At 41.6% G+C, this 27458-nt stretch overlaps 1 long non-coding RNA gene across 2 annotated transcripts; it reads left to right on the top strand.

Moving 5' to 3' along the window:
- Positions 1–1407: 1407 nt before the first annotated feature.
- On the top strand, positions 1408–3161 carry LOC131255395 (uncharacterized). 2 transcript variants are annotated; one of them, XR_009175998.1, is made up of 3 exons: positions 1408–1784; positions 1893–2086; positions 2529–3161. It is a non-coding gene; the product is annotated as an uncharacterized LOC131255395 (long non-coding RNA). The 2 variants fall into 2 exon arrangements; XR_009175997.1 differs by having other exon boundaries at positions 1408–2086.
- Positions 3162–27458: the final 24297 nt, after the last annotated feature.

Raw genomic sequence — 27458 nt, 5'->3', positions numbered from 1 at the left:
TAAATGTTGAATATCATTCACCTCCAACAGAAGGATAGGATAGTCAAATACATAATCAACGATGAGCCTACCCCAATCATTTTTTCTCAATTTACTTAGATCTTTGAAAGATGTGAGGTTTCACTTCCTAAAAGCAACGGGGACGGGGACACCCTGTTGTTATATAAGTAAAAAATTCCTTCCCAAAACTCGTCACGAGTTTGGGTGAATGGCTTTGGTCATGGGTTTGCTCCCCATAGACACGAGTGTGATTCCCCTCCCCGTGGATTAGCTATCATGAGTTGGGGCAAACATCTTTGGTCATGGGTTTGCTCCTCACAGACATGAGTTTGATTCCCCTCCCTATGGATTACCTGTTATGAGTTTGGGTGAACGACTTTGGTCGTGGGTTTGCTCCCCACAGACACGAGTTCGATTCCCCTCCCCGTGGATTACTTGATGTATGTGGTGTAATTGAGGAAGGTTTTTTTTTTTTTCTCATCCCCACATTTGGAGAGCCGCCACATCCGACCCGACTAGGTGCCGACTCAAGTCGACTTGGTACCTGTGACCGGGTCGGACTCAGTCTGGATTAGTCCAGGACAGACCTGACCTCAATACACAACTTCACTAAATGTTAAATATCATTCTCCTCCAACAGAAGGATAGTCAAATACATAATCAAGGATGAGCCTACCCCTATCATTTTTTTCTCATTTTACTTAGATTTTTGAAAGATGTGAGGTTTCACTTCTCAAAAGGAACGGGGACAGGGACACCCTGTTGTTATTAAAAAAAAAAAACCTTCCCAAAACCCATTACGAGTTTGGGTGAATGGCTTTAGTCATAGGTTTGCTCCCCATAGACACGAGTGTGATTCCCCTCTCCGTGGATTAGCTATCACGAGTTGGGGCAAACGACTTTGGTCATAGGTTTGCTCCTCACAGACATGAGTTTGATTCCCCTCCCCGTGGATTACCTGTTATGAGTTTGGGAGAACGACTTTGGTCGTGAGTTTGCTCCCCACAGACACGAGTTCAATTGCCCTCCCTGTGGATTACTCAATGTACGTGGTGTAATTGGGGAAGGTTTTTTTTTTCCCTAATCCCCATATCTGGAGACCCGCCACACTTGACCCGACTCGATGCTGACTCGAGTAAACTTGGTACCTGTGACCGGGTTGGACTCAATTTGGATTGGTCCAGGCCAGACCTGGGCTCAATCCACAACTTCACTAAATGTTGAATATCATTCACCTCCAACAGAAGGATAGTCAAATACATAATCAAGGATGAGCCTACCCCAATCATTTTTTCTCATTTTGCTTAGATCTTCAAAAGATGTGAGGTTTCACTTCTCAAAAGGAACAGGGACACCCTATTGTTATATATATATATATATATATATATATATATATATCACATTTTCTAGAAACCTAATGTGTGCTTGGATTTTAGGTTGGTGATGGATCCATCAATCATGTGGTAAGTTCATTGTACATACAAAAGATCACTAAAAATCCACTGAGATGGGCCACCCCACTAGGAACAATCTAGAATTGCACCGAATCCAACACATGAAGGTGATATTGAGGTTCCATTTTGTAGAGAGGGTTGAGATGAGGTGTGTGCCTGATCAACGATCACAATTGCCTATTTTTTAAATGTGTTTGAGAGAATTTAGGCTTTGAATTTGGGTTGTCTTCGAATAATTCAAACTATTTATACGATGTTTCTTATATGGTAGATAGATAACCAATAAAATCTTTACATATGATTGATACATTCAATCGAAGAGATTTTTGGGTCATCCCGCATTCGGGATGTCAATGGGTTCTGGACCCATGGGTCCGGGTACTTGATGGACCTGGCATAACTTTAAGGGGTCCAGGTCCCATAGATAAATTTGAACAGGCCATATATTTCCTTTCCTTTTCTTTGAAAATTTTAGGTACTATCATTAACAATAAGAGTTGGGCTTTTGGCGTGGCTTTATCCTTGGGCAGGTATTCTAAGCTCGATTGGATGGATATATTAGCAAACTGAAGAATATATCAATGGTCAACTGAAAAATAAACATGGTGGTACTTTCATCCGAGTAAATAATGGTAACATAGGTCCATTTTTACTAATAAATGTGATTTTTTTTCTTTTGATTGATGAGGGATGGGGACCAAGGATTGATGCCTGATCAATGATCACAATTGCCTATTTTTTTAAACATGTTTGAGAGTTTAGGCTTTGAATTTGGGTAGTCTTTGAATAATTCAAACAAACTATTTCTACGATGTTTCTTATATGGTAGATAGATAACCAATAAAATCTTTACATATGATTGATACATTCAATCGAAGAGATTTTTGGGTCATCCCACATTCGGGATGTCAATGGGTGGGTCCGGGTACTTGATGGACCTGGCATAACTTTAAGGGGTCCAGGTCCCATAGATAAAGCACAGGCCATATATTTCCTTTCATTTTCTTTGAAAATTTTAGGTACTATCATTAACAATAAGAGTTGGGCTTTTGGCATGGCTTTATCCTTGGGCAGGTATTCTAAGCTCGATTGGATGGATATATTAGCAAACTGAAGAATAAATCAATGGTCAACTGAAAAATAAACATGGTGGTACTTTCATCCGAGGAAATAATGGTAACATAGGTCCATTTTTACTAATAAATGTGATTGTGTTTTTTTACTTTTGATTGATGAGGGATGGGGACCAAGGACTGATGATGACTTGCCCAAGCTGCCTGTGACTCATCCAAGTCTCAATTGGAATCATGACTAAATGATTCAGCTGGAATTGTTGAGTCAAAACACAATGATGAGGGCATCTACTTTCTTTATTGATGCAGTTCTCTATTTATCAGTACATGCCAAGTAACCAAACGTATGTTATCAGTATTATGTGCTTAACTCTTTTTTTTTTTTTTCCAGTGTGGCACTACCGAAGAACATAAAGAGGCGAGGTATGGAATAATCCATGAAGATAAGGAAACCATTTCCTTTGAACTTTGCTTACTAGTTATCTTGTATTATGCAATGAAAAGGCCAAATTGACATGTGGGTTTTGAGTTCCGACTTGAATAGGCTTGGGTCTGTAAGGACTCACTGACGAGCTTAGGCTAGATTTAGCCTAGGTCGGCCTGGCCTATGGGTCAACTGACTCAAACCGCTTTTGAGGAGGGTTCAAACCAAGCTAATTGAGTGGCGGGTCGGGTTCAAGCTAGACATATGGCCTTTTAAGAAAATGGGTCAAACTTGGCTTGAACCCTGTCCACATAGGTTAAAGGGTTGGGCAAGATGACTTGGCTTGACCAACCCAAAAACTCAAAATAAAATAAAGTATGGATAAATCCTTTGTCTAGACTCAAGCCCAAACTGATTTTTTAACGGGTCCAATTTATTGAACCTGAACTTGTTAAAATCTGGTCAGGTTCATTGGGTACGCTTGACTTTGGGTACCCATTGATAAACCAAGACTGATTGAGTTCGGGTACCCATTAAGTACCCATCAGGTCTTTAAATCTAGTTTTCGAGTTGGGTTCAGGGAAAATAAGACATGGATTAGATCACGCATACACATCCCACTTTGATATGCGGTCTCTTCATCATTTAATTAATTATACTATTAAAACTAAGTATACCCAACATAGACCCGACCTGAGCAGACTTTAACTCATGGACCTGGCCCAAACTCAAGTAGACCAAGTTCTTAATTGAGTTCAAAAGGTGAGACTTGAACCCGAGTTGATTCCTTTATGGGTCCAAAAGATGGGACTTGGACCCATTAAAATCGGGGGCCGGGCTCATTGGGTATCTGTTGGTACAGGTCCCCATTGACAGCTATATTTATTATAGATATATTAGGAATTGTTTTAATATTTGAATTAATAGATTTTTGGAAGATAATCAAAAGATTAGATTCATAATCCCATAGATGCTGAAAATATCATTTGAGAGGATTTAATCACGTTTATTGAGAGAGGATTTTGCAAATCCCACACATATGTGAAGCCTAGCCACATAAATCTATGTACCTATTTAAAACATGTATTTGGCATCGATACCAGGATGATTCTGTTATCGGTGGCTCAAAATTGACTAGCATGATGGTTAGAATAATGTGTTTTTTAGGATTGATCCATGGATGATGCAGCCTATCACTTGGACCATTAGATTGACTTGAGAGTTATAACAAGTTGTGGCCTTCTATGATGTCCGTGTGACATCCACTCATACCGGTTTCTCTAGCTCATGTTAGGATGTAATCCCAAAAATGAAGCAGATCCAAACATTAGGTGGGCCACGCCTAAGAAGTCATGGGGATCGGGCTCTCGGGGACCACAGAAGTTTTGAATCAGGTTGATATTTGTGTCTTCCCTTCAGCATGGTGGGAAACTAGGAATCACCTGCAATGAGTTTGACCAGTATGAACATCATGGTGGGCCCAATAACATTTAAATTGTGGGCGTTCAATCCCTGTTATTTCTTGTGGTGTGGCCCACATGAGTTTTGGACCTTGAGCTGGACAAATTGATGGACAAAATGGATGTCACATGGACATCTAGCTAGTATTTATTGTGGGTAGGGCTATCAATGGGTCAGTGGACCCATGGGACTGGAGCAACTGACCCGATTTAAATGAGTCAGGGTCCAATTTCCACACCCATTCCAAAAAATTGAGTTGGGCTCAGTCCTGTTCTTTATACCCATTCAGAAGATGCATTGGGTTCCATCTCTTTCAGTTTCTCCCTGTATTTCTCCAAGGGCGCTTTAAATGATGCAATGTGAAGTTGTGGACCAAACGGGTTATGCTGCAACATTGTGATGAGTAGATTCAATGCCGCTTTCCTCTCGAAAGCGCTCTTATCCTCCAATCTCACGATATCGTGGCCACTTATGCATCCCGAATCTCCATGACTTGAGAAGGGAAGTCCTGGAAGCCGCTCACAATTCAAGGATGGTGATGCATCTGGGCAGTACAAAGATGTATAGAGATATGAAACGTTCGTATTGGTGGGACAATATGAAGGCCCACATAGCAAACTTCATGTCCCGTTGTCTCACGTGCCAGCAGGTCAAGGCCGAACATCGCCAATCCTCTGGTTTACTTCAGCCCATGCCCATAGCTGAATGGAAATGAGATTTCATTTCTGGGCTATCGAAGACAAGAAAGGGACATGACTCCATTTGGGTGATTGTGGACCGATTAACGAAATTGGATCATTTCCTCCCGATTAGAGTTTCAAATTCAGTAGATGATTTAGCCAAGGTGTACATCAAGGAGATTGTATGGTTGCATGGAGTTCCTATGGAGATTGTGTCGGATCGGGACACGCGATTCACGTCTATTTTCTGGACTTGAATCTAAGAAGCAACAACAGTGCAACTGAAGTTCAGTACTGCGTTCCACCCACAGACCAATGGGCAGATGGAACGAGTAAATCAGATATTATAAGATATGTTGCGAGCATGTATGCTTGATTTCAAGGATACTTGGGATGACTGTCTCTCCTATGCTGAGTTTGCTTATAACAACAGCTTCCAAGGGAGCTTAGCATGGCTCCTTACGAAGCATTGTATGAGCGCCCATGTCGAGCTCCACATTGTTGGGCAGAAGTTGGTGAGAAGAGCTTGGTTGGCCCAGATTTAGTACATACAACCTTAGAGAAGATCGATATTATCAGGCGTCAACTTCTTGTAGCCCAGAGTAGATAAAAGAGTTATGCCTATATAAGACGACGACAGCTGAAATTTGAAGTTGGAGACCACGTATTCCTGAAAGTTTCCCCAATGAAGGGAGAGTACTTCATTTTGGCAAGAAAGGGAAACTCACGTCGAGATTCATTGGCCCATTCCAGATTCTAGACCGAGTGGGTGTGGTAGCATACCGCCTTGCTTTGCCCACACCACTCGTAGGTGTGCACAACGTGTTCCACGTATTAATATTGAAGAAATATGTTCCTGACCTTTCCCATATTATCAAATGGGAGCAAGTATAGTTAAGTGAAGACGCTATCTATGTACTGCGACCGTGTTCTCAATAGGAAGGAACAAGTGCTACGCAACAAAGTGATCCCACTCATGAAGGTACTATGGACACACCATACTGAGGAAGAGGCTACTTGGGAAACAGAAGCCGAAGTCCATAAGAACTACTCTTAGATCCTCGAAGAATACAAAAATGTATTAATTTCGGGGATGAAATTTTTCTTCAAGGGGGTAGATTGTAACGTAACGTCTTGAAAAAATCCATACAAAGGCCTGAGTACCACCTCAGGCAGAAATCCCTAAGGACCGTATTCTGTAGATATTTAGGCAAAAATTAATTAAGTACTAAACTAAATTAATTGGTGGATTTAGCTCGAACCACCAATTACACAAATGACAAGACCCGAAACCATTAAAATCGCTATCTCAACACTACTTAAGAACCTAGGAAAAATACCACGAGCCTATCGCTCTCAGGAGTACATTGAAACTCCGTATCAGACCTGGACCGCACGTCGAAAGTCCGATGACCTTGAAACTATAGGGTTATGACCGTCTTATTGGGCTTGACAACCATCGTGGGAATCGAACTTAAATAGTGTTCAGAAATGCATAACTTGAGCCCTAAGTAAAGAGTGTGAGAAACGCGAATATCTTTAGAAAATGAAGTTAAACTTAAGTGAATCGGGCCGTTCGCTTACGCGTGAAATTGAGGATTTTGGACCGTCACTTTCTGACCAAACTTCACCCAGGGGAAAAGAAAATTTCCCTGCTCATATCCGTATACTTGTGGCCCCGATCGAGCAAGCATGACTATTAATCTGATGTGGGTCTTTCACGGCTAATTGGCCTATCCAATAGCGTCGAAATCATAATCTTGGCATAGATCCATTGTCAAGGAACTTCCCCTACGACGTAAGTGAATAGTGGGCCTTCCTACGAGCCCGGTTTGTCAAAAACAGGCACCCTTAGGTTATAAATTAAGTATACCATGGCCCTAGGGCCATTTGCATCAGTTCTGGGCCTATATAAAGCCCTTAAACCACCCTATTTTTATTCCATACGAATTTGCTCCAAACCCTATGAGAGAGGAGAGAAAAGAAGAGAAGAGGAAGGAGAGGAGAGAGACTTTGGGAGATCGTTGTTGGGATTCTCTCCCACTACTCCACGCACTGAATCGCTTTTCCATTTAGCTAACCAATCTGTTTCGGTTACGATTTGGGTAAGAAATCCTAACCCTAATATTGATTTAGGGATCCAAATAGAGTAATCGAAGAAATAGCTAACCTATTTCATTGCTTAGGTGCTTGACGTTCTATTTTCGGGAACGTAGGATTCAAACCGATTCTGAATCAAGTATTTCGACGAAAGGTGCGGACTATAAACCTTTAGGTTATGATTTTCAATGCTTTCAATGTTAGCTAATGATTTATGTCTGACTTGATTGCTGCCATATGATCTTAGTTACGATGTTTTCGATATATTAATGTGTGAATTATGTTGAATACAAGTTGCATTCCATGTGTTTATTGAAATGTTTGAATGAATGTGAAATTGAGATTTGCACTTGTTATGACTGTAAATCTCAGATTCATGTTTGTCATATATATGACGATCTCTTTGTGTAAGGATTTGCCATAATATATGTCATAACTAATCTAGTCTATGTATTTGGTAATGTGTAGTTTAAGTGTTTGATAAAATGTCTGAATGAGAAAATGTTGATGATTTGTATTTATTAAGTGTATTAAGATAGGATTCTCTATTTCCTTAATCATATGTATAGTTTCCTCCATGTAATCGTATTTGTTGCTATGCAATTTATGGATAAAATGCAAATGCTTGGTGACATGTTCAATGTATTTGATGAAATGCTCAAATGAGGCTTTTATTTGCATTCTTGTCAGAGTCTTCATAGTATTTGCTCGCAAGTTGTCAGAGTCTTCACAGTTTGTGCTCGCAAGTTGTTGGAGTCTTCACAGTTTATGCTGGCAAACTGTTGGATTCTTCACGGTTTATGCTTGCAAGTTGTTGGAGCCTTCACAATTTGTGCGTGAAAGTGTTTGAATCTTCATAGTTTGAGCTCGCAAGCTATTGGATTCTTCACAGTTTCTACGCGCCAATTATTGGAGTCTTTCACTGTTTGTGCTCGCAAGCTGTTGGAGTCTTCACAGTTTATGCACGCAAGTTGTTGGAGTCTGCACAGTTTGTGCTCGCAAGCTGTAGGCGTCTTCACAGTTTGTGTGCACAAATTGTTGAAGTCTTCATAGTTTGTGCTCACATGCTGTTGGAGTCTGCACAATTTGTGCTCACAAGCTATTGGAGTCTTCACAATTTGTGCTCGCAAGTTGTTAGAGTCTTCATTGTTTGCGCTAGCAAGCTGATAAAGTCTTCACAGTTTCTCCTCGCAACGTGTTGGAGTCTTCATAGTTTGTGCGCGCAAAGTGTTTGAGTCTTCATAGTTTGTGCTTGTAAGCTGTTGGAGTCTTCACAATTTGTGCTTGCAAGCTGTTGGAGTCTTCATATTTTGTATGCACAAAATGTTGAAGTCTCTATAGTTTGTGCTCACAAGCTGTTGGAGTCCTCACAGTTTTTTCTCAAATGTTATTGGAGTCTTCATAGGTTATGCGCAGAGTGTTGGAATTTCATACTATCTGCTCACAAGCTGTCGGAGTCTTCACAGTTTGTGCTCGTAAGCTGTTAGGGTCTTCACAGTTTGTGTTCACAAGCTATTGGAGTCTTCACAATTTGTGGTCGCAAGTTGTTGGAGTCTTCACAGCTTACGCTCACAAGAAGTTGGATTCTTCATAGTTCGTACACGCCAATTGTTGGAGTCTTCACAGTTTGTGCTTTCAAGCTATTAGAGTCTTCATAGTTTGTGCACACAAGTTGTTGGAGTCTGCACAGTTTGTGCTCGCAAGCTGTAGGAGTCATCACAGTTTATGCGTGTAAAGTGTTGGAGTCTTCACAGTTTGTGCTCGCAAGCTGTTGGATTCTTTACAGTTTGTACACGCCAATTGTTGGAGTCTTCACATTTTGTGGTTGCATGTTGTTGGAGTCTTCACAATTTGTGCTCACAGGATGTTGGAGTGTTCACAGTTTGTTAGCGTAAAATGTTGAAGTCTTCACAGTTTATACTTGCAAGTTGTTGGAGTCTTCTGAATTTTTTCTTACAAGCTGTTGGAGTCTTCACAGGTTGTGCGCGCAGAGTGTTGGAGTCTTCACAGTATCTACTCACAAGCTATCGGAATTTTATAGTTTGTGCACGCAAGTTGTTGGATTCTTCACAGTTTGTGCATGCAAGTTGTTGGAGTCTTCACAGTTTGTGCTTGCAAGCTGTAAGAGTCTTCACAGTTTTTGTTTGCAAATTGTTGAAGCCATCACAGTTTGTGGTCGCATGGTGTGGGAGTCTGCTCGATTTATGCTCGCAAGCGGTTGGAGTCTTCACAGTTTGTGTGCGGAAAATGTTGAAGTATTCACAGTTTGTTCTCGTAAGCTATTGGAGTCTTCACAGTATTTTTAGTCTTTATAGGTGGTGCGAGTAGAGTGTTGGAATCTTCACAGTATCTGCTCGCAAGCTGTCGGAGTCTTCACAGATTGTGCTCACAAGCTATTGGAGTATTCAAAGTTTGTGCTCGCAAGCTATTTGGGTCTTCACAGTTTGTGCTCACAAGTTGTTGAAGTCTTCACAGTTTGTGCGCGCATAGTGTTTGAGTCTTCACAGTTTGTGCTCGCAAGCTATTGGATTCTTCGCAGTTTGTACGCGCCAATTGTTGGAGTCTTCACAGTTTATGCTCGCAAGCTATTGGTGTCTTCACAATTCGTGCGCACAAGATGTTGGAGTGTTAACAGTTTGTGTGCGTAAAATGTTGAAGTCTTCATAGTTTGTACTTGTAAGTTGTTAGAGTCTTCATAATTTTTTCTTGTAAGCTGTTGGAGTCTTCACAGGTTGTAGGAGTTCAAAGTTTTTGTGCGCAAATTGTTGAAGTCTTCACAGTTTGTACTCTCATGGTGTTGAAGTCTACACAATTTGTGCTTACAAGCTGTTGGAGTCTTCACAATTTGTGTTATCAAGCTGTTGGAGTCTTCATTGTTTGTGCTCGCAAGTTGATGGAGTCTTCATAGTTTCTGCTCGCAACGTGTTGTAGTCTTCACAGTTTGTGTGCGCAAAGTATTTGAGTCTTCACAGTTTGTGCTTACAAGCTATTGGACTCTTCACAGTTTGATCGCGCAAAGTGTTTGAGGCTTCATATAGTTTTTGCTTGCAAGCTGTTGGATTGTTCACAGTTTGTGCATGCTAGTTGTTGGAGTCTTCATAGTTTGTGCTCACCAATTATTCAAGTCTTCATAGTTTGTTCTCACAAGCTGTTGGAGACTTCACAATTTGTGCTCGCAAGCTCTTCGAGTCTTCACAGTTTGTGTGCGTGTAGAGTGTTGGAGTCTTCACAGTATCTGCTCACAAGTTGTCGGAGTCTTCGTAGAGTATGCTCGTAAGCTATTGGAATCTTCACAGTTTGTGCTTGCAATCTGTTGGAGTCTTCAGAGTTCGTGCTCGCAAGCTATTGTAGTCTTCATTGTTTGTGCTCACAAGCTGATGGAGTCTTCACAGTTTCTGCTCGCAAGTTGTTGGAGTCTTTACAGTTTATTCGTGCAAAGTATTTGAGTCTTCACAATTTGTGCCCACAAGCTGTTGGATTCTTCATGGTCTGTGCGCGCCAATTGTTGGCATCTTCACAGTTTGTACTCGCAAGTTGTTGCAATATTCACAATTTGTGATCGCAAGCTGTTGGAGTCTTCGTAGTTTTTGTGTGCAAAATGTTGAAGTCTCCATAGTTTGTGCTTGCAAGCTGTTGGAGTCTTCGTAGTTTTTGTGTGCAAAATGTTGAAGTCTCTATAGTTTTTTCTCAAAAGCTGTTGGAGTCTTTACAGGTTGCACGCAGAGTGTTAGAGTCTTCACAGTATCTACTCGCAAGTTGTCATAGTCTTCATAGTTTGTGCTTGTAAGTTATTGGAGTCTTCACAATTTATGCTCGAAAGCTGTTGGATTATTCATGGTTTATGCTTGCAAGTTGTTGGAGCCTTCACAGTTTGTGCGCGAAAGTGTTTGTGTCTTCACAGTTTGAGCTCGCAAGCTATTGGATTCTTCACAGTTTGTACATGCCAATTGTTGGAGTCTTCACTGTTTGTACTCGCAAGCTATTGGAGTCTTCACAGTTTGTGTACAAAAGTTGTTGGAGTCTGCACAGTTTGTGCTCGCAAGCTGTATGCGTCTTCACAGCTTGTGTGTGTAAATTGTTGAAGTCTTCACAGTTTATGCCGCATGCTGTTGGAGTCTGCACAATTTGTGCTCGCAAGCTGTTGGAGTCTTCAACATTTGTGCTCGCAAATTGTTAGAGTTTTCATAGTTTATGTTAGCAAGCTGATAGAGTCTTCACAGTTTCTGCTTGGACTCTTCATAGTTTGTGCACGCAAAGTGTTTGAGTCTTCATAGTTTGTGCTCGCAAGCTGTTGGAGTCTTCACAATTTGTGCTTGCAAGCTGTTGGAGTCTTCATAATTTGTGCTTGTAAGCTGTTGGAGTCTTCATAGTTTGTATGCGCAAAATGTTGAAGTCTTCACAGTTTGTGCTCACAAGCTGTCGGAGTCCTCATAGTTTTTTCTCAAATGCTATTGGAGTCTTTATAGGTTGTGCGCAGAGTGTTGGAATTTCACAGTATCTGCTCACAAGCTATCGGAGTCTTCACAGTTTGTGCTCGTAAGCTGTTAGGGTCTGCACAGTTTGTGCTTGAAAGCTATTGGAGTCTTCACAATTTATTCTCGCAAGTTGTTGGAGTCTTCACAGGTTGTGCTCACAAGCAGTTGGATTCGTCACAGTTTGTACACGCTAATTGTTGGAGTCTTCATAGTTTGTGCTTTCAAGCTATTGGAGTCTTCATAGTTTGTGCACGCAAGTTGTTGGAGTCTGCACAGTTTGTGCTCGCAAGCTGTAAGAGTCTTCACAGTTTATGCATGCCAAGTGTTGGAGTCTTCACAGTTTGTGCTCGCAAGCTATTGGATTCTTCATAGTTTGTACGCGCCAATTGTTGGAGTCTTCACATTTTGTGGTTGCATGTTGTTGGAGTCTTCAAAATTTGTGCTCATAAGATGTTGGAGTGTTCATAGTTTGTTAGCGTAAAATGTTGAAGTCTTCACAGTTTGTAATCGGAAGTTGTTCGAGTCTTCAGAATTTTTTCTTGCAAGTTGTTGGAGTCTTCACAGGTTGTGCGCGTAGAGTGTTGGAGTCTTCACAGTATCTGCTCACAAGTTGTTGGAGTCTTCACAGTTTGTTCACGCAAGTTGTTAGAGTCTTCACAGTTTGTGCACGCAAGCTATAGGAGTCTTCACAGTTTTTGTGTGCAAATTGTTGAAGTCTTCACAGTTTGTGCTCGCATGGTGTTGGAGTTTGCACGATTTGTGCTCCCAAGCAATTAGAGTCTTCATAATTTGTGCTCGCAAGCTTTTGGAGTCTTCACAGTTTGTGTACGAAAAATGTTGAAGTATTCATAGTTTGTGCACGCAAGTTGTTGGAGTCTTCACAGTATTTTCAATCTTTATAGGTTATGGGCGTAGAGTGTTGGAATCTTCATAGTATCTGCTCGCAAGCTGTCAGAGTCTTCACAGAGTGTGCTCGCAAGCTGTTGGAGTATTTAAAGTTTGTGCTCGCAAGCTATTGGGGTCTTCACAGTTTGTGCTCACAAGTTGTTGAAGTCTTCACAGTTTATGCGCGTATAGTATTTGAGTCTTTACAGTTTGAGCTCGTAAGCTATTGGATTCTTCACAGTTTGTATATGCCAATTGTTGGAGTCTTCACAGTTTGTGGTCGCAAGCTATTGGAGTCTTCACAATTCGTGCTCGCAAGATGTTGGAGTGTTAACAGTTCGTGTGTGCAAAATGTTAAAGTCTTTATAGTTTGTACTCGCAAGTTGTTGGAGTCTTTACAAATTTTTCTTGTAAGTTGTTGGAGTCTTCACAGGTTGTAGGCGTTCAAATTTTTTGTGCGCAAATTGTTGAAGTCTTCACAGTTTGTACTCACATGGTGTTGGAGTCTGCACAATTTGTGCTTGCAAGCTGTTGGAGTCTTTACAATATGTGCTCGTAAGCTGTTAGAGTCTTCATTGTTTATGCTCGCAAGTTGATGGAGTCTTTATAGTTTCTGCTCGCAACGTGTTGGAGTCTTCACATTTTGTGAGCCCAAAGTGTTTGAGTATTCACAATTTGTGCTCGCAAACTATTGGAGTCTTCACAGTTTGATCGCTCAAAGTGTTTGAGGCTTCATAGTTTTTGCTCGCTAGCTGTTGGATTGTTCACAGTTTGTGGGCGCTAGTTGTTGGAGTCTTCACAGTTTGTGCTCACCAATTGTTTGAGTCTTCACAGTTTGTGTTCGCAAGCTCTCGGACTATTCACAATTTGTGCTCGTAAGCTGTTCGAGTCTTCACAGTTTGTGTGCATGTAGAGTATTGGAGTATTCACAGTATATGTGCACAAGCTGTCGGAGTCTTCGCAGAGTATGCTTGCAAGCTATTGGAGTCTTCACAGTTTGTGCTTGCAATCTGTTGGAGTCTTCACAGTTCGTGCTCGCAAGCTGTTGGAGTCTTCATTGTTTGTGCTCATAAGCTGATGGAGTCTTCACAGTTTCTGCATGCAAGTTGTTGGAGTCTTTACAGTTTATTCGCGCAAAGTGTTTGAGTCTTTACCGTTTGTGCTTGCAAGCTGTTTGATTCTTCATGGTCTGTGCGGGCCAATTGTTGGCGTCTTCACAGTTTGTATTCGCAAGCTGTTGCAATCTTCACAATTTGTGATCGCAAGCTGTTGGAGTCTTTGTAGTTTTTATGCGCAAAATGTTAAAGTCTTCATAGTTTGTGCTCGCAAGATATTGGAGTCTTCACAGTTTTTTCTCAAAAGCTGTTGGAGTCTTTACAGGTTGCGCGCAGAGTGTTAGAGTCTTCACAGTATCTACTCGCAAGTTGTCGGAGTCTTCATAGTTTGTGCTCGCAAGTTATTGGAGTCTTCACAATTTATGCTCGCTAGTTATTGGATTCTTCACGGTTTATGCTTACAAGTTGTTGGAGCCTTCACAGTTTGTGCACAAAAGTGTTTGAGTCTTCATAGTTTGAGCTCGCAAGCTATTGGATTCTTCATAGTTTGTATGCACTAATTGTTGAAGTCTTCACTATTTGTGCTCACAAGCTATTGGAGTCTTCACTGTTTGTGCATGCAAGTTATTGGAGTCTGCACAATTTGTGCTTACAAGCTGTAGGTGTCTTCATAGTTTATGTGCGCAAATTATTAAAGTCTTCACAGTTTATGCTCACATGCTATTGGAGTCTGCATAATTTGCGCTCACAAGCTGTTGGAGTCACAATTTGCGCTTGCAAGTTGTTAGAGACTTCATTATTTGCTCTAGCAAGCTGATAGAGTCTTCACAATTTGCGCTTGCAAGTTGTTAGAGACTTCATTATTTGCTCTAGCAAGCTGATAGAGTCTTCACAGTTTCTGCTCACAATGTGTTGGAGTCTTCATAGTTTGTTCGCGCAAAGTGTTTGTGTCTTCATAGTTTATGCTTGTAAGTTGTTGGAGTCTTCATAATTTATGCTTACAAGCTGTTGGAGTCTTCATAGTTTGTATATACAAAATATTGAAGTCTCCACAATTTATGCTCGCAAGCCGTTGGAGTCCTCACAATTTTTTCTCAAATGCTATTGGAGTCTTCACAGGTTGTGCACAGAGTGTTGGAATTTCCCAGTATCTGCTCGCAAACTGTCGGAGTCTTCACAGTTTGTGCTCGTAAACTGTTAGGGTCTTCACAGTTTGGGCTCGCAAGCTGCTGGAGTCTTCACAATTTGTGCTCGCAAGTTGTTGGAGTCTTCACAGCTTGTGCTTACAAGCAGTTGGATTCTTCACAGTTTGTACACACCAATTGTTGGAGTCTTCACAGTTTGTACTTTCAAGCTATTGGATTCTTCATAGTTTGTGCATGCAAGTTGTTGGAGTCTACACAGTTTGTGCTCGCAAGTTGTAGGAGTCTTCACAGTTTATGCATGTAAAGTGTTGGAGTCTTCACAGTTTGTGCTCGTAAGCTGTTGGATTCTTCACAGTTTGTACGCGCCAATTGTTGGAGTCTTCACATTTTGTGGTTGCATGTTGTTGGAGTCTTCACAATTTGTGCTCACAAGATGTTGGAGTGTTCATAGTTTGTTAGCGCAAAATGTTGAAGTCTTCACAGTTTGTACTTGCAAGTTGGAGTCTTCACAGGTTGTGCGCGCAGAGTGTTGGAGTCTTCGCAGTATCTGCTCACAAGCTGTTAGAATCTTCACAGTTTATGCACGCAAGTTGTTGGAGTCTTCACAGTTTGTGCTCGCAAGTTGTAGGAGTCTTCATAGTTTTTGTACGCAAATTGTTGAAGTCTTCACAGTTTGTGCTCGCATGGTATTGGAGTTTGCACGATTTGTGCTCGCAAGCTGTTAGAGTCTTCATAATTTGTGCTCGCAAGCTGTTAGAGTCTTCACAGTTTGCGTGCGAAAAATGTTGAAGTATTCACAGTTTGTGCTCGCAAGCTGTTGGAGTCTTCATAGTATGTTTAGTCTTTATAGGTTGTACGCATAGAGTGTTTGAGTCTTCACAGTATCTGCTCGCAAGCTGTCGGAGTCTTCACAGAGTGTGTTCGCAGGCTTTTGGAGTATTTAAAGTTTGTGCTCGCAGGCTATTGGGGTCTTCATAGTTTGTGCTCACAAGTTGTTGAAGTCTTCACAGTTTGTGCGCGCATAGTGTTTGAGTCTTCACAATTTGTGCTCGCCAGCTGTTGGATTCTTCACAGTTTGTACGCACCAATTGTTAGATTCTTCACAGTTTGTCCTTGCAAGTTGTTGGAGTCTTCACAATTGGTGCTCGTAAGATGTTGGAGTGTTAACAGTCTGTGTACGCAAAATGTTGAAGTCTTCATAGTTTGTACTCGCAAGTGGTTGGAGTCTTCACAATTTTTTCTTGTAAGCTGTTGGAGTCTTCACAGGTTGTAGGAGTTCAAAGTTTTTGTGCGCAAATTGTTGAAGTCGTCACAGTTTGTACTCATATGGTGTTGGAGTCTGTACAATTTGTGCTTGCAAGCTGTTGGAGTCTTCACAATTTATGCCGCAAGCTGTTGGAGTCTTCATTGTTTGTGCTCGCAAGTTGATGGAGTCTTCACAGTTTTTGCTCGCAACATGTTGGAGCCTTCACAGTTTGTGCGCCCAAAGTGTTTGTGTCTTCATAGTTTGTGCTCGCAAGCTATTGGAGTCTTCACATTTTGATTGCGCAAAGTGTTTGAGGCTTCATAGTTTTTGCTCACAAGCTGTTGGATTGTTCACAGTTTATGCGCGTTAGTTGTTGGAGTTGTCACAATTTGTGCTTAACAATTGTTCGTGTCTTCGCAGTTTGTGCTCGCAAGCTCTTGGAGTCTTCACAATTTGTGCTCGCAAGCTGTTCGAGTCTTCACAGTTTGTGTGCGCATAGAGTGTTGGAGTCTTCACAGTATCTGCTCACAAGCTGTCAGAGTCTTCGCAGAGTATGCTTGCAAATTGTTGGAGTCTTCACAGTTTATGCTTGGAATCAGTTGCAGTTTTCACAGTTCATGCTCGCAAGCTGTTGGAGTCTTCATTGTTTGTGCTCACAAGCTGATGGAGTCTTCACAGTTTCTGTTCGCAAGTTGTTGGTGTCTTTACAGTTTATTCGCGCAAAGTGTTTGAGTCTTCACAGTTTGTGCTCGCAAGCTATTTGATTCTTCATGGTCTATGCACACCAATTATTGGCGTCTTCACAGTTTGTACTTGCAAGCTATTGCAATCTTCACAATTTGTGATCACAAGCTGTTGGAGTCTTCATAGTTTTTGTGCGTAAAATGTTGAAGTCTCCATAGTTTGTGCTCGCAAGGTGTTGGAGTCTTCACATTTTTTTCATAAAAGATGTTGGAGTCTTTACAGGTTACGCGTAGAGTGTTGGAGTCTTCACAGTATTTGCTCGTAAGTTGTTAGAGTCCTCACAGTTTGTACTCACAAGTTGTTGGAGTCTTCACAATTTATGCTCGCAAGCTATTGGATTCTTCACGGTTTATGCTTGCAAGTTGTTGGAGCCTTCACAGTTTGTGTGCAAAAGTGTTTGAGTCTTCACAGTTTGAGCTCACAAGCTGTTGGATTCTTCACAGTTTGTACGAGCCAATTGTTGGACTCTTCACTGTTTATGCTCGCAAGTTGTTGGAGTCTTCACAGTTTGTGCACGTAAGTTGTTGGAGTCTGCACAGTTTGTGCTCACAAGCTGTAGGCGTCTTCACAGTTTATGTGCGTAAATTGTTGAAGTCTTCACAATTTGTGCTCACATGCTATTGGAGTCTACACAATTTGTGCTTGCAAGCTATTGGAGTCTTCACAATTTGTGCTCGTAAGTTGTTTGAATCTTCATTGTTTGCATTGGCAAGGTGATAGAGTCTTCACAGTTTCTGCTCACAACGTGTTGGAGTCTTCATAGTTTGTGCGCGGAAAGTGTTTGAGTCTTCACAATTTGTGCTTGCAAGGTTTTGGAGTCTTCACAATTTGTGCTTGCAAGTTGTTGGAGTCTTCATAGTTTGTATGCACAAAATGTTGAAGTCTCCATAGTTTGTGCTTGCAAGCTGTTGGAGTCCTCACAGTTTTTTTCTCAAATGCTATTGGAGTCTTCACAAGTTGTGTGTAGAGTGTTTGAATTTCACAGTATCTGCTCGCAAGCTGTCGGAGTCTTCACAGTTTGTGCTCGTAAGCTATTAGGGTCTACACAATTTGTGCTCACAAGCTGATCGAGTCTTCACAATTTGTGCTTGCAAGTTGTTGGAGTCTTCACAGCTTGTGCTCACAAGCTGTTGGATTCTTCACAGTTTGTACACGCCAATTATTGGAGTTATCATAGTTTGTGCTTTCAAGCTATTGGAGTCTTCATAGTTTGTGCACGCAAGTTGTTGGAGTCTGCACTGTTTGTGCTTATAAGCTGTAGGAATTTTCACAGTTTATGCGCGCAAAGTGTTTGAGTCTTCATAGTTTGTGCTCACAAGCTGTTGGATTATTCATAGTTTCTACGTGCCAATTGTTGGAGTCTTCACATTTTGTGATTGCATGCTGTTGGAATCTTCACAATATGTGCTCACAAGATGTTAGAGTGTTCACAGTTTGTTAGTGCAAAATGTTGAAGCCTTCACAGTTTATACTCGCAAGTTGTTGGAGTGTTCAGAATTTTTTCTTGCAAGCTGTTGGAGTCTTCACAGGATGTGTGCGCAGAGTGTTAGAGTCTTCACATTATTTGCTCACAAGCTGTCGGAATCTTCACAGTTTGTACACGCAAGTCATTGGAGTCTTCACAGTTTGTGCACGGAAGTTGTTGGAGTCTTCACAGTTTATGCTCGCAAGCTGTAGGAGTCTTCACAGTTTTTGTTCGCAAATTGTTGAAGTCTTCACAGTTTTTGTTCGCAAATTGTTGAAGTCTTCACAGTTTGTAATCGCATGGTGTTGGAGTCTGCACAATTTGTGCTCACAAGCTATTGGAGTCTTTAAAATTTGTGCTCATAAGCTGTTGGAGTCTTCATTGTTTGTGCTCGCAAGTTAAAGGAGTCTTCATAGTTTCTACTCGCAACGTGTTGGAGTCTTCACAGTTTGTGCGCGCAAAGTGTTTGAGTCTTCATAGTTTGTACTCGCAAGCTATTGGAGTCTTCACAGTTTGATCGCACAAAGTGTTTGAGGCTTCATAGTTTTTTCTTGCAAGCTGTTGGATTGTTCACAGTTTATGCGCGCTAGTTGTTGGAGTCTTCACAGTTTGTGCTCACCAATTGTTCGAGTCTTCACAATTTGTGCTCGCAAGCTGTTGGACTCTTAACAATTTGTGCTCACAAGCTGTTCTACTCTTCACAGTTTGTGTGCGCGTAGAGTGTTGGAGTCTTCACAGTATCTGCTCATAAGCTCTCAGAGTCTTTGTAGAGCATGCTCGCAAGCTGTTGGAGTCTTCACAGTTTGTGCTTGGAATCTGTTGGAGTCTTCACAGTGTGTGCTCGCAAGCAGTCGGAGTCTTTATTGTTTGTGCTTACAAGCTAATGGAGTATTCACGATTTCTGCTTACAAGTGTTGGAGTCTTTACAGTTTATTCACGCAAAGTGTTTGAGTCTTCACCATTTGTGCTCACAAGTTGTTGGATTCTTCATGGTCTATGCATGCCAATTGTTGGCGTCTTCACAGTTTGTACTCGTAAGATGTTGCAATCTTCACAATTTATGATCGCAAGCTATTGGAGTCTTCATAGTTTTTGTGTGCAAAATGTTGAAGTCTCCATAGTTTGTGCCCGCAAGCTGTTGGAGTCTTCACAGTTTTTTTCCCAAAAGCTGTTGGAGTCTTCACAGTTTTTTTCTCAAAAGCTGTTGGAGTCTTTACAGGTTGTGTGTGGAGTGTTGGAGTTTCACAATATTTGCTTGCAAGTAGTCAGAGTCTTCACAGTTTGTGCTTGCAAGTTGTTGGAGTCTTCACAATTTATGCTTGCAAGTTGTTGGATTCTTCACGGTTTATGCTTGCAAGTTGTTGGAGCCTTTATAGTTTGTGTGTGAAAGTGTTTGAGTCTTCACAGTTTGAGCTCGCAAGCTATTGAATTCTTCACAGTTTGTACGCACCAATTGTTGGGGACTTCACTGTTTGTGCCCCGCAAGTTGTTGGAGTCTTCACAGTTTGTGCACTCAAGTTATTGGAGTCTGCACAGTTTGTACTCACAAGCTATAGGCATCTTCACAGTTTGTATGCGTAAATTGTTGAAGTCTTCACAGTTTGTGCTCGCATGCTGTTGGAGCCTGCGCAATTTGTGCTCGCAAGCTGTTGGAGTTTGCACAATTTGTGCTCGCAAGTTGTTAGAGTCTTCATTGTTTGCGCTGGCAAGCTAATAGAGTCTTCACAGTTTCTGCTCGCAACATGTTGGAGTCTTCATAGTTTGTGCGCGCAAAATGTTTGAGTCTTCATAGTTTGTGCTCGCAAGCTGTTGGAGTCTTCCCAATTTATGCTTGCAAGTGTTGGAGTCTTCATAGTTTGTATGCACAAAATGTTGAAGTCTCCACAGTTTGTGCTCGCATGCTGTTGGAGTCTTCGCAGTTTTTTCTCAAATGCTATTACAGTCTTCACAGGTTGTGCGTAGAGTGTTGGAATTTCACAGTAACTGCTCACAAATTGTTGGAGTCTTCACAGTTTGTGCTCATAAGCTATTAGGGTCTTCACAGTTTGTGCTCGCAAGCTGTTGGAGTCTTCACAATTTGTGCTCGTAAGTTGTTGGAGTCTTCACAGTTTATGCTCACAAGTAGTTAGATTCTTCATTGTTCATACATGCCAATTGTTGTAGTCTTCACAGTTTGTGCTTTCAAGTTGTTGGAGTCTTCATAGTTTGTGCAAGCAAGTTGTTGGAGTCTGCATAGTTTGTGCTCACAAGCTGTAGGAGTCTTCACAGTTTATGCATGCAAAGTGTTTGAGTCTTCACAGTTTGTGCTCGCAAGTTGTTGGATTCTTCACAGTTTGTACGCGCAATTGTTGGAGTCTTCACATTTTGTGGTTGCATGTTGTTGGACTCTTCACAATTTGTGCTCACAAGATATAGGAGTGTTCAAAATTTGTCACCGCAAAATGTTGAAATCTTCACAGTTTGTACTCTGAAGTTGTTGGAGTCTTCAGAATTTTTTCTTGCAAGCTGTTGGAGTCTTCACAGGTTGTGCGCGTAGAGTGTTGGAGCCTTCATAGTATCTGCTCACAAGCTGTTGGAATCTTCATAGTTGTGCACGCAAGTTGTTGGAGTCTTCACAGTTTGTGCACGCAAGTTGTTGGAGTTTTCACAGTTTGTGCTCACAAGTTATAGGAATCTTCATAGTTTTTGTGCACAAATTGTTTAAGTCTTCACAGTTTGTGCTCGCATGGTGTTGGAGTCTACACGATTTGTGCTCACAAGCTGTTAGAGTCTTCATAATTTGTACTCGCAAGCTATTGGAGTCTTCACAGTTTGTGTGCGAAAAATGTTAAAGTATTCACAGTTTTTTCTCGCAAGCTGTTACAGTCTTCGCAACATTTTTAGTCTTTATAGGTTATGCGCGTTGAGTGTTAGAGTCTTCATAGTATCTGCTCGCAAGCTGTCGAAGTCTTCACAGAGTGTGCTCGCAAGCTGTTGGAGTATTCAAAGTTTGTGCTCGCAAGCTGTTGGGGTCTTCATAGTTTGTGCTCATAAGTTGTTGAAGTCTTCACAGTTTGTGCACGCATAGTGTTTGAGTCTTTACAGTTTGTGCTCGCAAGCTGTTGGATTCTTCACCGTTTGTACGCGCCAATTGTTGGCGTCTTCACAGTTTATGCTCACAAGCTGTTGGAGTCTTCATAATTCATGCTCGCAAGATGTTAGAGTGTTAACTGTTTGTGTGCACAAAATGTTGAAGTCTTTATAGTTTGTACTCTCAAGTTGTTGGAGTCTTCACAATTTGTTCTTGTAAGCTGTTGGAGTCTTCACAGGTTATGCGTATAGAGTGTTGGAGTCTTCACAGTATCTGCTCGAACGCTGTCGGAGTCTACACAGTTTGTGCACGCAAGCTATTGCAGTCTTCACAGTTTGTGTAGGCAAGTTGTTGGAGTCTTCACAGTTTATGCTCGCAAGCTGTAGGAGTTGATAGTTTTTGTGCCCAAATTGTTGAGGTCTTCACAATTCGTGCTCACATGGTGTTGGAGTCTGTACAATTTGTGCTCGCAAGCTTTTTAGAGTCTTCACAATTTGTGTGCTCGTAGAGTCATGGAGTCTTCACAATATCTGCTCACAAGTTGTCGGAGTCTTCGCAGAGTTTGCTTGCAAGCTATTAGAGTCTTCACAGTTTGTGCCTGCAAGTTGTTGGAGTCTTAACAGTTCGTGTCGCATGTTGTTGTAGTCTTCATCGTTTGTGCTCACAAGCTGATGGAGTCTTCACAGTTTCTGCTCACAAGTTGTTGGAGTCTTTACAGTTTATTAATGCAAAGTGTTTGAGTCTTCACAGTTTGTGCTCGCAAGCTGTTGGATTCTTCATGGTCTGTGCGGGCCAATTGTTGGCGTCTTCATAGTTTGTACTTGCAAGCCGTTGCAATCTTCACAATTTGTGATCGCAAGTTGTTAGAGTCTTCATAGTTTGTGTACGCAAAATGTTGAAGTGTTTATAGTTAGTGCTCGCAAGCTGTTGGAGTCTTCACAGTTTTTTCTCAAAAGCTGTTGGAGTCTTCATAATTTTTTCTTGCAAGCTGTTGAAGTCTTCACAGGTTGTGTGCGCAGAGTGTTGGAGTCTTCACAGTATCTGCTCGCAAGCTGTCGGAGTCTTGATAGTTTATGTTTGCAAGCTGTCGGAGTCTTAACAGTTTGTGCATGCAAGCTGTAGGAGTCTTCACAGTTTGTGCACGCAAGTTGTTGGAGTCTTCATAGTTTGTGCTCGCAAGCTATAGGCGTCTTCATAGTTTGTGTGCGCAAGTTGTTGGAGTCTGCACAGTTTGTGCTCGCAAGCTGTGGCGTCTTCACAGTTTGTGTGCGCATTTGTTGAAGTCTTCACAGCTTGTGCTCGCATGCTATTGGAGTCTGCATAATTTGTTCTTGCAATCTGTTGGAGTCTTTACAATTTGTGCTCGCAAGTTGTTAGAGTCTTCATTGTTTGCGCTAGCAAGCTGATAGAGTCTTCAGAGTTTCTGCTTGTAACGTGTTGGAGTTTTCATAGTTTGTGCACGCAAAGTGTTTGAGTCTTCATAGTTTGTGCTCGTAAGCTGTTAGAGTCTTCACAATTTATGCTTGCAAGTTGTTGGAGTTTTCATTGTTTGTATGCGCAAAATGTTGAAGTCTCCACAGTTTGTGCTCGCATGCTGTTGGAGTCCTCACAGCTTTTTCTCAAATGCTATCAGAGTCTTCACATGTTGTGCGTAGAGTGTTTGAATTTCACAGTATCTGCTCGCAAGTTGTCGGAGTCTTCACAGTTTGTGCAGGTAAGCTGTTAGGGTCTTCACAGTTTGTGCTCACAAACTGTTGGAGTCTTCACAATTTATGCTCGCAAGCTGTTGGAGTCTTCATAGCTTGTGCTAACAAGCAGTTGGATTCTTCACAGTTTGTACACGCCAATTATTAGAGTTATCATAGTTTGTGCTTTCAAGCTATTAGAGTCTTCATAGTTTGTGCAGGCAAGTTGTTGGAGTCTGCACAGTTTGTGCTCGCAAGCTGTAGGAGTCTTCACAGTTTATGCGTGCAAAGTGTTTGAGTCTTCACAATTTGTGCTCACAAGCTGTTAGATTCTTCACAGTTTGTACATGCCAATTGTTGGAGTCTTCACATTTTGTGATTGCATGCTGTTGGAATCTTCACAATATGTGCTCACAAGATGTTGGACTGTTCACAGTTTGTTAGTGCAAAATGTTGAAGTCTTCACAGTTTGTACTCACAAGTTGTTGGAGTGTTCAGAATTTTTTCTTGCAAGCTATTGGAGACTTCACAGGATGTGCGCGCAGAGTGTTAGAGTCTTCACATTATCTGCTCACAAGCTGTCGGAATCTTCACATTTGTGCACACAAGCCGTTGGAGTCTTCACAGTTTGTGCATGCAAGTTGCTAGAGTCTTCACAGTTTGTGCTCGCAAGCTGTAGGAGTCTTTAAAGTTTTAGTTCGCAAATTGTTGAATTCTTCACAGTTTGTACTCACAAGGTGTTGGAGTCTACACAATTTGTGCTCACAAGCTGTTGGAGTCTTCACAATTTGTGCTCGCAAGCTGTTGGAGTCTTCATTGTTTGTGCTCGCAAGTTGAAGGAGTCTTCATAGTTTCTGCTCGCAACATGTTAGAGTCTTCACAGTTTGTGTTTGAGTCTTCACAGTTTGTGCTCGCAAGCTATTGGAGTCTTCATAGTTTGATCACACAACGTGTTTGAGGCTTCATAGTTTTTGCTCGCAAGCTGTTGGATTGTTCATAGTTTGTGCGCGCTAGTTGTTGGAGTCTTCATAGTTTGTGCTCACCAATTGTTCGAGTCTTCACAATTTGTGCTCACAAGCTGTTGGAGTCTTAACAATTTGTGCTCGCAAGCTGTTCGACTCTTCACAGTTTTTGTGCGCGTAGAGTGTTGGAGTCTTCACAGTATCTGCTCACAAGCTCTCGGAGTCTTCGCAGAGCATGCTCACAAGCTGTTGGAGTCTTCACAGTTTGTGCTTGGAATTTGTTAGAGTCTTCATAGTGTGTGCTCGCAAGCAGTTGGAGTCTTCATTGTTTATGCTCACAAGCTGATGGAGTATTCACTGTTTCTGCTCGTAAGTTGTTGGAGTCTTTACAGTTTATTCGCGCAAAGTGTTTGAGTCTTCACCATTTGTGCTCGCAAGTTGTTGGATTGTTCAAGGTCTGTGCACGCCAATTGTTGGCGTCTTCACAGTTTGTACTCGCAAGATGTTGTAATCTTCACAATTTGTGATCGCAAGCTGTTGGAGTCTCCATAGTTTTTGTGTGTAAAATGTTGAAGTCTCCATAGTTTGTGTTCGTAAGCTATTGAAGTCTTCATAGTTTTTTCTCAAAAGCTGTTGAAGTCTTTACAGGTTGTGCGCGGAGTGTTGGAGTCTTCACAGTATCTGCTTGCGAGTTGTCAGAGTCTTCACAGTTTGTGCTCGCAAGTTGTTGGAGTCTTCACAATTTATGCTCACAAGCTGTTGGATTCTTCATGGTTTATGCTTGCAAGTTATTGGAGCCTCCACAGTTTGTGCATGAAAGTGTTTGAGTCTTCACAATTTGAGCTCACAAGCTATTGGATTCTTCACAGTTTGTACGCACCAATTGTTAGGGACTTCACTGTTTGTGCTCGTAAGTTGTTGGAGTCTTCACAGTTTGTGCTCGCAAGCTGTAGGAGTCTTTACAGTTTTTGTTCGTAAATTGTTGAAGTCTTCACAGTTTGTACTCGCATGGTGTTGGAGTCTACACAATTTGTGCTCACAAGCTATTGGAGTCTTCATAATTTATGCTCGCAAGCTGTTGGAGTCTTCATTGTTTGTGCTCGCAAGTTGAAGGAGTCTTCATAGTTTCTACTCGCAACGTGTTGGAGTCTTCACAGTTTGTGTTTGAGTCTTCACAGTTTGTGCTCGCAAGCTATTGGGGTCTTCACAGTTTGATCGCACAAAGTGTTTAAGGCTTTATAGTTTTTGCTCGTAAGCTATTGGATTGTTCACAGTTTGTGGCGCTAGTTGTTGGAGTCATCACAGTTTGTGCTCACCAATTGTTCGAGTCTTCACAATTTGTGCTCACAAGCTGTTGGAGTCTTAACAATTTGTGCTCGCAAGCTGTTTGACTCTTCACAGTTTGTGTGCACGTAGAGTGTTGGAGTCTTCATAGTATCTGCTCACAAGCTCTCGGAGTCTTTGTAGAGCATGCTTGCAAGCTGTTGGAGTCTTCACAGTTTGTGCTTGGAATTTGTTGGAGTCTTCACAGTGTGTGCTCACAAGCAGTTGGAGTCTTCATTGTTTGTGCTCACAAGCTGATGGAGTATTTGCAGTTTCTACTCGTAAGTTGTTGGAGTCTTTACAGTTTCTTCGCGCAAAGTGTTTGAGTCTTCACCATTTGTGCTCGCAAGTTGTTGGATTGTTCATGGTCTGTGCACGCCAATTGTTGGCGTCTTCACAGTTTGTACTCACAAGATGTTGCAATCTTCACAATTTGTGATTGCAAGCTGTTGGAGTCTTCATAGTTTTTGTGTGCAAAATGTTGAAGTCTCCATAGTTTGTGCCCGCAAGCTGTTGGAGTCTTCATAGTTTTTTCTCAAAAGCTGTTGGAGTCTTTACAGGTTGTGCGCGGAGTGTTGGAGTCTTCACAGTATCTGCTTGCAAGTTGTTAGAGTCTTCATAGTTTGTGCTCGCAAGTTGTTGGAGTCTTCACAATTTATGCTCACAAGCTGTTGGATTCTTCACGGTTTATGCTTGCAAGTTGTTGGAGCCTTCACAGTTTGTGCGTGAACGTGTGTGAGTCTTAACAATTTGAGCTCGCAAGCTATTGGATTCTTCACAGTTTGTACGCACCAATTATTGGGGACTTCACTGTTTGTGCTCGCAAGTTGTTGGAGTCTTCACAGTTTGTGCACGCAAGTTATTGGAGTCTGCACAGTTTGTGCTCGCAAGCTGTAGACGTTTCACAGTTTGTATGCGTAAATTGTTAAAGTCTTCACAGTTTGTGCTCGCATGCTGTTGGAGCCTGCACAATTTGTGCTCGCAAGCTGTTGGAGTCTGCACAATTTATGCTCACAAGTTGTTAGAGTCTTCATTGTTTGTGCTAGCAAGTTGATAGAGTCTTCATAGTTTCTGCTTGCAATGTGTTGGAGTCTTCATCGTTTGTGCGTGCAAAATGTTTGAGTCTTCATAGTTTGTGCTCGTAAGCTGTTGGAGTCTTCACAATTTATGCTGGCAAGTGTTGGAGTCTTCATAGTTTGTATGCACAAAATGTTAAAGTCTCCACAGTTTGTGCTCGCATGCTGTTGGAGTCCTCACAGTTTTTTCTCAAATGCTATTGAAGTTATCACAGGTTATGCGCAGAGTGTTGGAATTTCACAGTAACTGCTCTCAAACTGTCGGAGTCTTCATAGTTTGTGCTCATAAGCTATTAGGGTCTTCTCACTTTGTGCTCGCAAGCTGTTGGAGTCTTCACAATTTGTGCTCGTAAGTTGTTGGAGTCTTCACAGTTTGTGCTCAAAAGCAGTTAGATTCTTCATAGTTTGTACATGCCAATTGTTGTAGTCTTCATAGTTTGTGTTTTCAAGCTGTTAGAGTCTTCATAGTTTGTGCACGTAAGTTGTTGGAGTCTGCATAGTTTGTGCTTGCAAGCTGTAGGAGTCTTCACAGTTTATGCATGCAAAGTGTTTGAGTCTTCACAGTTTGTGCTCGCAAGTTGTTGGATTCTTCACAGTTTGTACGCTCCAATTGTTGGAGTCTTCACATTTTGTGGTTGCATGTTGTTGGACTCTTCACAATTTGTGCTCATAAGATATTGGAGTGTTCAGAATTTGTCAGCGCAAAATGTTGAAATCTTCACAGTTTGTACTCACAAGTTGATGGAGTCTTTAGAATTTTTTCTTGCAAGCTGTTGGAGTCTTCACAGTATCTGCTCACAAGCTGTTGGAATCTTCACAGTTGTGCACGCAAGTTGATGGAATCTTCACAGTTTGTGCACGTAAGTTGTTGGAGTTTTCATAGTTTGTGCTCGCAAGCTGTAGGAATCTTCATAGTTTTTGTGCGCAAATTGTTTAAGTCTTCACAGTTTGTGCTCGCATGGTGTTGGAGTCTACACGATTTGTGCTCACAAGCTGTTAGAGTCTTCATAATTCGTGCTCACAAGTTGTTGGAGTCTTCACAATTTGTGTACGGAAAATGTTAAAGTATACACAGTTTGTGCTCGTAAGCTGTTGGAGTCTTCATAGTATTTTTAGTCTTTATAGGTTGTGCGCG

Source organism: Magnolia sinica, chromosome 9, assembly GCF_029962835.1.
Source record: "Magnolia sinica isolate HGM2019 chromosome 9, MsV1, whole genome shotgun sequence".
Taxonomy (NCBI): Eukaryota; Viridiplantae; Streptophyta; class Magnoliopsida; order Magnoliales; family Magnoliaceae; genus Magnolia; species Magnolia sinica.
This window is presented reverse-complemented; position numbering and strand designations above follow the sequence as displayed.